The sequence below is a fragment of the Staurois parvus genome, unplaced genomic scaffold, assembly GCF_062004578.1.
Source record: "Staurois parvus isolate SC_StPar_1 unplaced genomic scaffold, SC_StPar_1.0 ptg000237l, whole genome shotgun sequence".
NCBI classification, from domain to species: domain Eukaryota; kingdom Metazoa; phylum Chordata; class Amphibia; order Anura; family Ranidae; genus Staurois; species Staurois parvus.
Genome location: NW_028318033.1, coordinates 197,918 through 211,274, shown reverse-complemented (window position 1 = coordinate 211,274; position 13,357 = coordinate 197,918). Strand labels below are relative to the sequence as shown.

The following is a 13,357-nucleotide window of genomic DNA, read 5'->3' as shown; positions in this document are numbered from 1 at the left end:
ATTTTGTTCACAGGGTTTCAACAAGCTCTGCACCAAAAAAGCTAAGAAAAAAAAAATTTCAGCACAAGAGAGGAGCCTGTAGAAGTGTACAAGACTGAAGGTAAAGCTGGAGTTCAGGTTAAGACATTGTGACATGTTCTAAATTGCTCTGAGTACAGGAACAATGTACCACTCGGGGATTAATAGTTGATATCACTATTGTATTCTGCACACCACACACGCAGTCTTGTTGAATGTAAGAGGGATTAAAGGCTCTAGGGTCTGCTCATGTGGTCACAAGCCATACTACAGCATTATCTTTCCAGGAGTGTCGCCAAACAATAAAAGCTCTATAGAAATGTCCCAGTCCAAAGAAGGACAGTGTTACCTCCAGGGCCACTCACCAATTTTCCACCCCCTCCCTGCTGTGTATATTTAATAAGCTGCCGATCCTGCTTCCTCTTTTCTCTAGAAGAACAGAGGTGAGCTTTATACTTTGGGGTGGGGTGGGGAGGACGGACATGTGTTGGCTGCAGTCTCCTATATTCTTTCTGAGCCTGCAGAATCTATCTATCTATGGAACGGATTTCAAGCTTGGCTCCTGTCACCAAATAAATGGATTCTTCAATGAACTGATCTGTGCACTTTACTGAATGGCCCCTGGGCACAATTATGAGGAACAGTGCTTGCAGATGGCTTTATTTGGCCATCTGTAGGAAGGAGGTCCTGATTCCCCTATATAGATCTTTAGTTATCACTACAGGGATCATCAGCAGGAGGAAAGAGGTCCTGATCCCCCTATGTAATAGATCTCTAGTTCTCTCTAGAGGGATCACCAGCAGTAGGAAGAAGGTCCTGATTCCCCTATATAGATCTTTCATTTTCACTAAAGGGATCACCAGCAGGAGGAAGGAGGTCCCAATTCCCCTATACAGATCTTTAGTTTTCACTAGAAGGATCACCATCAGGAGGAAGGAGGTCCCGATTCCCCTTTATAGATCTTTTGTTATCACCAGCAGGAGGAAGGAGGTCCCAATTTCCCTTTATAGATCTTTAGTTAGACCTCATTTAGAATACTATTTCCAGTTCTGGAGACCTCAATGTTGAAGTTAGAATGGGTCCAGAGACAGCCAACAAAAATGATGAAAGGTGTGAGGGATAAAATATATCAGGAGACTTCAGAACATAATAGAGTTGATTTACAGAAACTAGAGAGTACAAAATCTGGTGCAGCTGCACATGGTAGCGAATCAGCTTCTAACTTCAGCTTGTTCAATTTAGGCCCCTTTCACACGTGCAGACCACTCAGGTCTGTTTTTCAAGCAGACCTGATCAGACCCTCCATTGTCCTCTTAGGAGCGACAGGTGTAAATGGACAAGTGTCCGTTACACACACCTACATCCAATCTGATCTGCTAAAAACAGATGTTCCCCTTCCATGTAGCCGATCAGTTCTGATGGCAATCAGGTGTAAATGGAGCGGGCACAGACCAGCTATCTGCCTGCTCAGTGGGATCAGCAAACAGATCCCCCGCTGAGCAAGTGGACTCCTGGCAGATGCCCCTCCAGGGTGGAAGAGGACCAAGCTTTGACAAAAAAAAAAAAAAATCCTGGAAGCCGATTGGTTTCTATGCCGAGCTGCACTATACATACAAGTACCACCATAAGTTCAGTCCTGTTGAAGGACCCGAGTAAAGAATATGTACAGGGGTTGCAGGTTGATGTGATGCGTGTTGTTTAGGCCCACGTACCCTCAAACAGACCTTCTGTCAGACTGCCTGCCTGCACATGTATGATATGTCTTCTCACAAGACATCTCCGCTAATGCTGAACTGCACAGTAATTCTGTTACAGCACAGCGATGGAATGCTCTGAATTTCTGAAGACATTCAACCTCACCTACCAAGGAAAACAAGGAGGCACCAACAGGACTGTCACCAGTTTTATGTTCTACAGGATTATGTATAGGAAGCCAGTCTTGGAAATGATCCCTTACTATCATACCTATTGTTTTGCATTCTATTAAAGTGGAACTCCAGCTTCTCAAAATTAACAGTAAATCTGGAAAATTTCATTTAAAAAAAAAAAAAAAAAAAAGAAAGAAGCAGCTTTTGTGTCACTACACACCTATCTGTCCCCAACTGACTCAGCTCTCAAAAGTCCAATGCCGTTTGTCTTCTAGGTTGAATGGAAAGCTGGAAATCACCGTAGTGGACACTGCTACTTCAGAGATTTCCAATTGCTTCCGGGTCCTGGTGCTGAGCAGCCAGCCTCATGCATTGTGAACACAGGAAGTCGACCGAGCGGCAAGGGCACTATTCAGAGAACGCTTTGCATTTTATGAATGAATGCACAGCACTTTCTGATTGGGTGAGGTGCCAGGGTGCTGACATCATGCTCCCTAGCTCATTCAATCAGAGAATGCATTCCATTCATTCAGAAAATGCAAAGAACTCACTGAATGCCACCCTTGCCATGCAGCCATCTTCCTGTGTTTGCAATGCATCGGGCCAGCCGCTCAGCAAAAGAACCCGGAAATAAGTGGAGATCTTTCAAGCAGCAGCGTCCAATACAGTGATTTCCAGCTTCCAGGGGCATTGGTCAGGTATGGTATATCCATACACTCACCAGCCTCTTTATTAGGTACACCTGTTCAATTAATGAAACTACGCCACCGGCAAAACCAAAAGAAACCAAAAATAAAGAACCACAGATGAGTGCGATTATGGCTGCTGCTGTTTTCAAAATGTGTCTAACTTTCACAATAGTCGGCCCTATAAATGTGTATGTAGACTGCGCTGCCAAAAATGTGAACAAAAATTACTTAATTTGCCACATGTGAAAAAGCAAAAAAAAAAAAAAAAAAAAAAAAAAAAAAATGGAAAAAATATTATATAAAATGGACAACATAAGAAAATACAACTAATGTGCAATGCATCAGTAAGTGCCATTCAAATAATCGTTGCTTGAATTCCAAAAGATAGGTGAACAGGTGCTGGTGCCATTGGTAACAGAAAAAACAGGTGACCACTTCCAGGTCACCCCACATGGATTTATGCTCACCACAATGGATGGACCTGCAAACCTCAAGCTTGATAAGGGAGTGCGCTTCCGCCTTTGGAGGTCTAGCGCATGCTCCGAAACGCGTCGCTTAGCATGCTGGTCCATGTATGTCATCACGTTGAGGTCGACGTCGCGTCTCAACATGCGTTCCAGATTCCATCTTTAGGAGACTCTACACGTCGGCTGGCTTCTCTCCTATGTCCACTATCCTCAACAGTGGATGTGGCTGTCAAAGCACGGACACAGCTGTTCTCCAATTGTCTTGAGCCTGCTTTACACATGCTACATGTGAGTTGTTCTACATTAAAGTTACCTATACTGCACTTAGAGGTGCTTCTTCTCTTCTCTTTTCCAAAATGGTGAATACTAGCTTCCTGAAGATGTCCAGTTACAGATGAAACTAGTTGAAGCAGTGTTCCCCAGCCAATATATCACATCCCATCCCTGGAGTGCAAGCCAGCTTCTGATTTTGGGGCAGCCATCTTAACAACAAGCACTGTATGTACCCGGTGAAGGTCCCTAGGCACACATACATGTGAGTGCAGTGTAATTGTTAGGTTTATATGATTTCATTAAGTCAGCTGCTTTGCACAATCAACCTTTTCCCTGATATTGTTTGAGTGGTGGTGTATTGCATGGAAAGAAAAAAATTGCATTCCTGGTACATGTGAATGGTCAAGAGGGTGCCAAAACACACGGTGGGTCCAACCAAAAAAAGGGCAGCGAGACCCGTCTAGTAATTGCAGGTCCATCCATTGTGGTGAGTGTAAATCCATGTGGGGTCACCTGGAAGTGGTCACCTGTTTTTTCTATATCCAATGTCACCAGCACTTGTTCACTTATCTTTTGGCTTTCAAGCAACTATTATATGAATGGGACTTACGGATACATTGGACATTATTTGCATTTTCTTGTATTGTCCATTTAAATTTTTTGTTTCCATTTTTTGCATTTTCACGTGTCAAATTGTTAAGTAATTTTGGTTTACATTTTTGGCAGTGCAGTCTATATACACATTTACAGGGCGCACCTGTTCAATTGCTTAGTAACACAAATTGCTAAACAGCCAATCAAATGGCAGCAACGCAATGCATTTAGGCATCTAGACATAGTGAAGACGACTAGCTGAAGTTCAAACCGAGCATCAAAATGGGGAAGAAAAAAGTGACTTTCAATGTGGCATGGTTGTTTGTGACAGATGTGCTGGTCTGAGTATTTCAAAAACTGCTGATCTACTGGGATTTTCATGCACAACCATCTATATGATTTACAGAGAATGGTCCAAAAAAGAGAAAATATCCAGTGGCAGTTGTGTGTACAAAAATGCCTTGTCGATGCCAGAGTTCAAAAGAGTCACTACACACCTATCTGGCCCCAATCGAAATGGTAGAAAGGCAACAGTAACTCATGTCAATATGGATGAAAATCTCTGTGGAATGTTTTCAACAGCTTGTTGAATCTATGCCATGAAGAATTAAGGCAGTTCTGAAGGCAAAAGGGGGTCCAAGCTGGTACTAGCATGGTGTACCTAATAAAGTGGCCGATCAGAGTGTATGTAAAGCTTGAAGGGACTGTCAGAAACTGCAGACCTAATAGAAGGAATGAGGATCAGAGAGTGTGAGTGCTGCATTTTAGAGATATGCTGCAGAAGACAATATGAAACTGGTGATGTTACATGAGGCTTGTAGATTATCGATGCTCTTATCATAGTTAATGTTCCCACTACAGACTGCTAAGGTCCAAGGGCCACACATCATATACCAAAGGACTGCAGGTTGGGCATCAAGAGTTTATATACTTAAAAAGCTATTTTCCTGACTGTCATGGTGTCCCCAACTTTGAGTCAAGGACCTTTACCAAGCATGCAGCAAAGAACTTTGGACTTTTCTCTCACACAAATTGGATCTGCATACATGGAGGACTGAAGCCAGTTGCTTTCTATATTATCCAGGCAACTGGCATTTCCAGCCATGGAGGCTTTTGGATTTCTCTCATCACAGGTTTCTTTTAAATAGCAGTTTTCATCTATTAGATTTCCAGAAACTGTTGCAGGTTTTGGAGATGAGTTGTTGGTAGATACTGTCACTGGAAAGCTCCTGGACTTCATACAATTTATCCCAATCCATCCCTTTTCTTGAATGCCACATTCTGTTCTTTTCATATCGTGGATATGGTTGGCCATTCAAATATTAGTGGAAGTATTTTACAATCCACTTTAATAAACTCAATATGACAAGTCTATAGTGTACAAGTCTTCCAGTCCAATAACACTGGCAAATGGCACAGGTAAGTGTCCCTGAGAAAAAATTGCAATGGTGGCTTTTCATGTATGGAGAGTGCAGCTCATCAATACATAATGAAAGTAATGGATGACCAGCAGTGCAAAATCTAATTGGCTGATGAGCTGATTAGCTCTAGTCTGGCGTAGGTAAGCAGTGAATGGAAGGTACCTATATTTGTGAATGGCAGCTGGAAATAGGCAGAGCAGGAAATGTTGGATATGAAGCGGAAATGCTGCAGAGATGAAAAAGACGCAGAGGAGTAGGAGGTCACCCCAGGGTGGTGGGAAAGAAGGGGAGGATAGAGCAGACCAAAGGTCAGATAGATACAGGGAGAATGAATCACAAGTTTACACATCATAAATGAATCAGAGCCCTTATACCTCTTAATATGACATCATCACTAACCCATCACACAAAACTAACTGTGTACTGAACGTCGGCATGCATTAATAATGCTCCACTTTTCATTCAACTGACAGCTTGCCAATAACTTCAAAAGGAAATTTATTAACTTCAAAACAATGCAGGGATTATTCAATATAACACTCTAACTATCTGTAATAACGGATTATGTTCCCAAGGTGATGGAAGTTGTTAATAGATACTCACATTTCTTTTAGATATGTTTTTCCATTTAACCTCTTTATGACCAAGCCTTCTCTGACACATTTTGTTAATTATCTATCAAACAATACTGATTTTTACATGTAATTACTTAGAACCCCCAAACATATATTTTTTTAAGTAGAGAAATACACAAAAAATATAAATGTTTTTGAATTTTAATGCACAAAAAACACAATATAATACCCAATTGTTTGGTAAAATTTAAAAGATGATGTTACGCAGAGTAAATAGATACCAAACATATCACGCTTTAAAATTGTATGCGCCCATGCAATATTGACAAACATAAATTTTATTATAGGTGAGACTTTATAGGTTACCACTTTAGATTTACATAGAAGGTCTCTGCTAGCGTTCCTGCCCTTGATCTGAGGTTTGCGGTGGTTCTTCACATGTGTGGGCTAATCACTGTTTGCACACGTGCAGAACCAATGCGTGCCTTCACCTTTGCACATGTACTTAGGGGGGATAGGGAGTTTCGCTTTAAAAACTTTTTTTTTTAATTTTTACATTGTCACTTTACATTTTGTTTATCACTTTTATTGTTATAACAGAGAATATACATATCCCCTGTGATAGCAATAAGCAATGATGGGTACTCTTTAAGGAGAGATCTTATAGACCCCAGATCTCTCCTCTGGCCTTAAAAGCATCAAGATCTGTGTGATCAGATGCATTCCCAATTTAAAAACAGTGCTGTTTACATCCGGGGAAACCAGAAGTGATGAATGCTCATTGCTTCCGGTTTCTGGAGCCGTTCTGGTCAGCTGGAAGCACCGGCTGGTCACTCAGATCTCCTGGTGGAATACCAGGATGATACCTGCACCAGTAAAACCACTTGTAGTTCAGTGACATACGGGTGCGTTGCTGGTTGTCAAGTGGTTATTCATTATGAACCCAAATAAAGGGTAGTTCCCCTTTAGGGCTTTGCACACAGACACAGGCCACAAGCTGCCCTTGAACATGAATAGCTGTGCATGGTTGTATAGACACTTTGATAGCATACAAGCAGTTTCCGAAAAGTACCAACACATATCCTATACAGCCACACAGACACTCATGTCTAATGGAGGGTACCAACACATATCCTATACAGCCACACATAGACATTCATGTCTAAGGGAGGGTACCAACACATATCCTATACAGCCACACACAGACATTCATGTCTAAGGGAGGGTACTAACACATATCCTATAGCCACACATAGACATTCATGTCTAATGGAGGGTACCAACACATATCCTATACAGCCACACAGACATTCATGTCTAATAGAGGGTACCAACACATATCCTATACAGCCACACAGACATTCATGTCTAATGTAGGGTACCAACACATATCCTATACAGCCACACAGACATTCATGTCTAATGGAGGGTACCAACACATATCCTATACAGCCACACAGACATTCATGTCTAATGGAGGGTACCAACACATATCCTATACAGCCACACATAGACATTCATGTCTAATGGAGGGTACCAACACATATCCTATACAGCCACACATAGACATTCATGTCTAATGGAGGGTACCAACACATATCCTATACAGCCACACATAGACATTCATGTCTAATGGAGGGTACCAACACATATCCTATACAGCCACACATAGACATTCATGTTTAAAGGGAGGGTACCAACACATATCCTATATAGCCACACATAGACATTCATGTTTAAAGGGAGGGTACCAACACATATCCTATATAGCCACACATAGACATTCATGTCTAACCAGCATCTTACCTTCCTAGGCAGGGAAATAACCCAGAATTTATGGTGCATGGCCTCAGGACACCTGTGTGAGAACCCCATCGGGGGTGCCTGTGATTAGCTGCAAGAGGCAGCCCCATTGAAAGCAATAGGAATCTGCCGGCTCCCGCAGTTAATCGCAGCCACTGAAATGTGATCACTGCATGAGAAGTTACATGCATGTGGGTATGATTAGCGGCGTGATTTTTTTTTTTTTTCAATTACCACAGATCCTCTTTAATATTGCAGTTCTGGGGTGTTCTGAGGACACAAATTCTCCTTTCATTGTGAGTTCCAGCAGTCAGATATCAATGCTGAAGTTCTTAGTTCTCTTCCCCTGGTCATGAAGTCTCACTATCTGCTGCATTTCTCCACGCAGAAATGTAAATGGTTCAATGTTCTTTGTAAAGTTCTCCAACAAATGTAAGATGATCATGGGTGGTTTAACTGGCATTCACACAAATAGAAATTTGTAAATAAAAAAAAAGATAATTTGTAAGTGGACCTTTCAGTAACTTTACAAGGAATAAATTCCTGATATGTCACAATATACAGCAACAGTATCATTTTCAAAAAAAGAAACAAACAGAAAAAAACAGCTTTGTTTCATTGACCACTTGCCTACCGGCACTTTCACCCCTTCCTTCCCAGGCCAATTTTCAGCTTGCGCGGTCATGCAATGTACCCATATTACATTTTTATCATTTTTTCCAAACAAATAAGGCTTTCTTTTGGTAGTATTTAATCACTGCTGGGTGTTTTATTTTTTGCACTATAAAAAAAAAAAAAAAAAAAGCAAAACATTAAGAAAAAAAAGTTTTTCTTTGTTTCAATTTTAAAATTTTGCAAATAGGTAATTTTTCTCCTTCACTGATGTGCGTTAATGAGGGTGCACTAATAGGCAGCACTCATGGGCACTGATAGGCAGTACTGATGGACACTGATGAGGTGGCACAGATAGGCAACATTGATAGGCTGCACGGATGAGGTGGCACTGATATGCAGCAATGATGGGCACTGATAGGCAGCACTGATAGGCTGCACGGATGAGGTGGCACTGATATGCAGCAATGATGAGCACTGATAGGCAGTACTGATGTGTACTGGTGGGTAGCACTGCTGGGCGGCACTGCTGATGATCAGTGTTGATGTGTTCTATATCAATGGACGGTTTTTGGCAGTACTTTCCTCACGCTGTGACAATGTGAGGAAAGTGCTGCCGATAATTGGCAACTGTATTTACTTGGTGATCTGCTGTGTCATTGGACACAGATGATCATGTGGTTAAAAGGCCGCTGTGATTGGCCTTTTACCTCATCACGTAATCAGCTGTGTCCGTAGGAGATCACGGAGATCGCCGGGTGCGTGCTGCTGGAGACGTGCGGGAGGGTGCGTTCTGGGAGGATGTTACATGACGCCCTCCCACAACTGGACAACCGCACTGTAGCCATCATTCGGCTATGGCGTGGTTGGCAAGAGGTTAAAATACAGTCCTTGGAGTCTCGAGTGACTTCACCTAGACTAAGATGATGCCATCTGTCAGCTCCAGACAGGAAGAATCATCATCTCATATATCCCAGTGATCAGACAGCAACATTGTACCTTCCTAGCAAGCCACAACGTGAGAGGCTACAGTAGGAGCAGATCATTAGTGAACAAAACCAAGAACTGCCACATTTACATTTCGTCTATGGTGAGCAAGCATCTTAGTCCAGAAAATGGATGCTGACCCAGCATGATACCTGAATAATGATGGCACCACCCTTCTAGACAAAAAAGCAAATGAAGGCATTATCAAAGAGAGGTGAGAGATCTATGAGAGGTAATGCTTACCTGAAAGTGTTTACACTCACAAAATGCTTAGTATTCGTGCACTTAAAGTGCTAGTAAACTGCTGGATGAAAAGAATGGAAAAAAAAAAAAAGCCGGTCCCCAGGCGGTTTAGAACTTCATACTAGCACATTATAACATACTTAAAGTGGATCTTCACTCTGAGAAAAAAAAAGTCAGCATCTACAAATACTGTAGCTGCTGACTTTTAAAAGGACACTTACCTGTCCAGCACTGTCCTCAACCGGGCTAGCTCTTCACTAGCCTTCGGGCTCCCAGCACCGGCATCCTAACTGTGGGCAGCCAACTATGCTGCCTTCAGCTTCACATCCAGTGGAAGCGTGATACCTGTCAAAACCAGGTACCTGACAACCCCCCCCCCAAAAAAAAAATTATATGCCAAATTTGGTGATGGTGGTGGTGATGGTGGGGGACAGAAGACACTTAAAGCGGAACTTCCCCTTTTGAGTGATGTTCCGCTTTAAAACAAAGCCTTCCAGCAGCCCGCTGTCATCACTGTCGGCATCTCTGCTGATTCACACATGTCCAGTGCAGATTGAAGCTGAGCTGAGTGATACAGTAGTTGTTCAGGTCTGGTTTAAATCAGGTTCAGATCAGGATTTTACCCTGTTCACAACCGATGACATGTGCGGTTTAGAAACAGTTCCCATAGAAGTCAATAGTCTGTAATCTGTGCCTGATCCTGACTGCACTGCTCAGAAATTGGACAGGACTCTTTTTCAGTCTGCACCACCAGTGCACCGGACATATGTGAACAGGTATCATACGAAGCAATGTTATTTCACATGTCATGCAGACTGAATGCGGTTCAATCCGCATATATGTGAACCGGCACTCCATCTTTACCTGGTTTTCCTTCTGGGCTTGCAGGCTCCAGCTGTTTGAATGGCTGGGCCACGGTGATGCCACTCCTATGCATACATGTGGGAGTGACAGTCGCAGCACAGTGCTCTAGATTTGAAGAAACACTCATAAGTACCACTAGATGCACTGTCCAGCCCCAGCAGCTGTTAGCTTCTTAAACTTACCATACATTAGACAATTTTCAATTTCCTTTAGATTTACCTTCAGCTATGTAGAGCAAGGGCATGCCTGATTGCATACAAATTGAAAGGGTTTAGGTTTGACCTCATTTTATGGTTTTGATAAATGTAAAGGAAAAATTGTACAATAAAATTGTATAATGTATAGTCAGCCTTAGAGTATGACAGGCCACTGGCAGTGGGGCTGGATCAGGGGCGGACTGACAACTCCTGGGGCCCCCAGGCAATGGGGGATCATGGGGCCCCTGTGTCCTTGCCCAAACTCAAAAAAGCCTATGAAAAAGGTACCAGGGGCATCTCATGGGGCTCCCTACTGACCCCGGGCCCTCGGGCAGTGCCCGAGTTTCCAAATGGTTAGTCTGCCCCTGGTCTGGATGGCTCACCTGGCCCTTCACTTGCACTAACTGCCCAGGGTGCTTGGGGCATAAGGGACAGGCCAAACGGTCTACAATCATTCATATGCAATATACTCTCCAGTCTCAAGGAACAATTCCAAACACTTGTTCTGGGGCAGTGACTGATAAAGTACTGAGATTACTGATTCACTATGAAAGCCAAGCAACTAGCATTGCAGGAAAGATCTATGTCAATTGAGACGCAGGGGCTGCAAGGGCACAGCCGCTGTTCCTAAAGTGACATCCGTGTGAGTGCATGGCCCCGAACACACCTTGTCTGTGAAGCCCCTGTGTCCCAATTAATAGCAGTGCAACTGCCCACACAGAGATGCATGGATCACCTGGGCATCCCTGTGCAGGTAAACGCAGGATATCTCCATACACAGCAATGACAGATATGTTTTATATAGGTACTGCCACTGCCTACAAGTAACGTACCACACCTCTTTTATCACTGCTATAAAAATATCCCAGCAAGCCTCCGATTTTCCTGCTGCATATCTGAGGATGGGCCATGTAATTCACATTTCTAACATTGGAAGAAAACTAAGGCTGCCTATCCTACTATCTACATATAGTTAATAAATAGTTATGTTATCTCTGCTGGAGACATACACCCTTCTATTACTGCATGGGATACTATGACTTCTTTGTGTATGAGGATAGTATCTGAAATGTGAGCCAAAAATCACCATTAGCCATGAATTGTTCTAGAAGCCATTGTACAATCTACTGTATAATCATAGGATGTATCAGCACAGTGTCCTTTTGTATGTAAATACAAGAGACTAGAATAGAATGGAATAGTATGCATGGGGGTGCCAAAAGTGACAGGTAGAGGGTTTAGACAAACCATTTAACACTGACAGGAGTGCTTACAGTAATCAGCTTTTGTATTTATGTAAATCCTTTACCCCAAAAGGAAAACAAAAAAAAACGTTGTTCTAACTCAGTGGTCTCCAAACTGTGGCCCTTTGCTTGCCTTTGTTCGGCCCTGGAGGCACTGTTTGTCCTACTGACACTAGCAACTCCCACCGACAACCCCGTCGGGCGCCATGCCTCCCACGACAACCCCGTCGGGGCGCCATGCCTCCCACCGACAACCCCGTCGGGGCGCCATGCCTCCCACCGACAACCCCGTCGGGGCGCCATGCCTCCCACCGACACCCCCGTCGGGGCGCCATGCCTCCCACCGACACCCCCGTCGGGGCGCCATGCCTCCCACCGACACCCCCGTGGGGGCAGCATGCCTCCCACCGACACCCACGATGGGGCATTATTCCTCCCACTGACACCACTGATGGGGCACTCTTCCTTCAACTGATTTTTTTTTTTTAAGTCCGCAAACGTGCAACTATACGAAAAACCCGTAAGTGTTTCACAAAAAAGTGCAAGTGCAAAAACACCACACAAAAAGTGCACTTAGGGGTGTGCTGTGTCCTACCCCTAAAGGGGCTTGGACCGCTTACCCTGATCCCCCGGGGCACGAAGCTCCTGACGGGGACAAGGTTCCCACTTGGTCCTCCTGGCCAAAAGGCCTGGTGGACCACCGTTCCCTATGCCCAGCCGAAGCCGGACATTCAGTACTAGGCAAGGGGACTCTCCCGAAGAAGAGTCCTCTAGGGATCAGGGGAGGAAGGAACCGTATGGCCACACATCCTCCCCCTAGACTTCAGGGTAGGCCCGAGGACCCACACCCTCTATCCGTGAAATACACACGCATAAGGCAAAGAAAAAAGTGACAAACGTGGGAGTGCATAATAAATAAATAAATAAAGTAAAGTAAATAAAAAAAAAAAAAAAAAAGGTACCGTGCCGAAATGTGCACAGACCAGGCCCTGAGGCCCGTAGCAAAATTGCCCTGGACTTAGCCAAAAGACCTGGTCCTTAGGGCGCTGTGCAAAAAGAGGTGAAAAACAGTGACCATGTGTCATCTTCACACCGTGGGGTCCCACACCCAAGTGTTACTAGTGACACCCCTGAGGCGACTACTCAGGGGGCACTGAGTTTGCGGACTTTTTGCGTCCCCAGCCCCAGGCCAGACCAAGGTAGATCCGTCCAAATCAGGAGGTACTGGGTCTTTCCAGTCATCTCAGAGGGATTACTCCCGGGGCCCCAGCTTAACTCGTGGCGCTCCCCGGTTTCTGTCCCTCCGGTACTAGCCTTCCGGACCCCCATCATACCAGTGAGGGTACTATACAACAACCATCCCCGCAAAGCTAGAATGGTCGGGAGCACCCCCACTGGACACTGATAAGAACAGATACTACACTTGATCTTAGCCAAAAGGCCGAGAAGCGATACTCTTCCTTCAACTGATACTAATGATGGAGCACTATTCCTCCCACTGA

The 13,357-nt window shown here is 43.9% G+C and overlaps 1 protein-coding gene and 1 pseudogene across 6 annotated transcripts in view; both read right to left on the bottom strand.

Moving 5' to 3' along the window:
• The window catches only part of LOC149460002 (alpha-actinin-1), a 177,472-nt gene that overhangs the window by 157,868 nt on the left and 6,247 nt on the right, over positions 1–13,357 (bottom strand). The gene's annotated exons all lie outside the window — the stretch shown is intronic.
• LOC149460003 (U2 spliceosomal RNA) lies at positions 13,193–13,308 on the bottom strand (annotated as a pseudogene).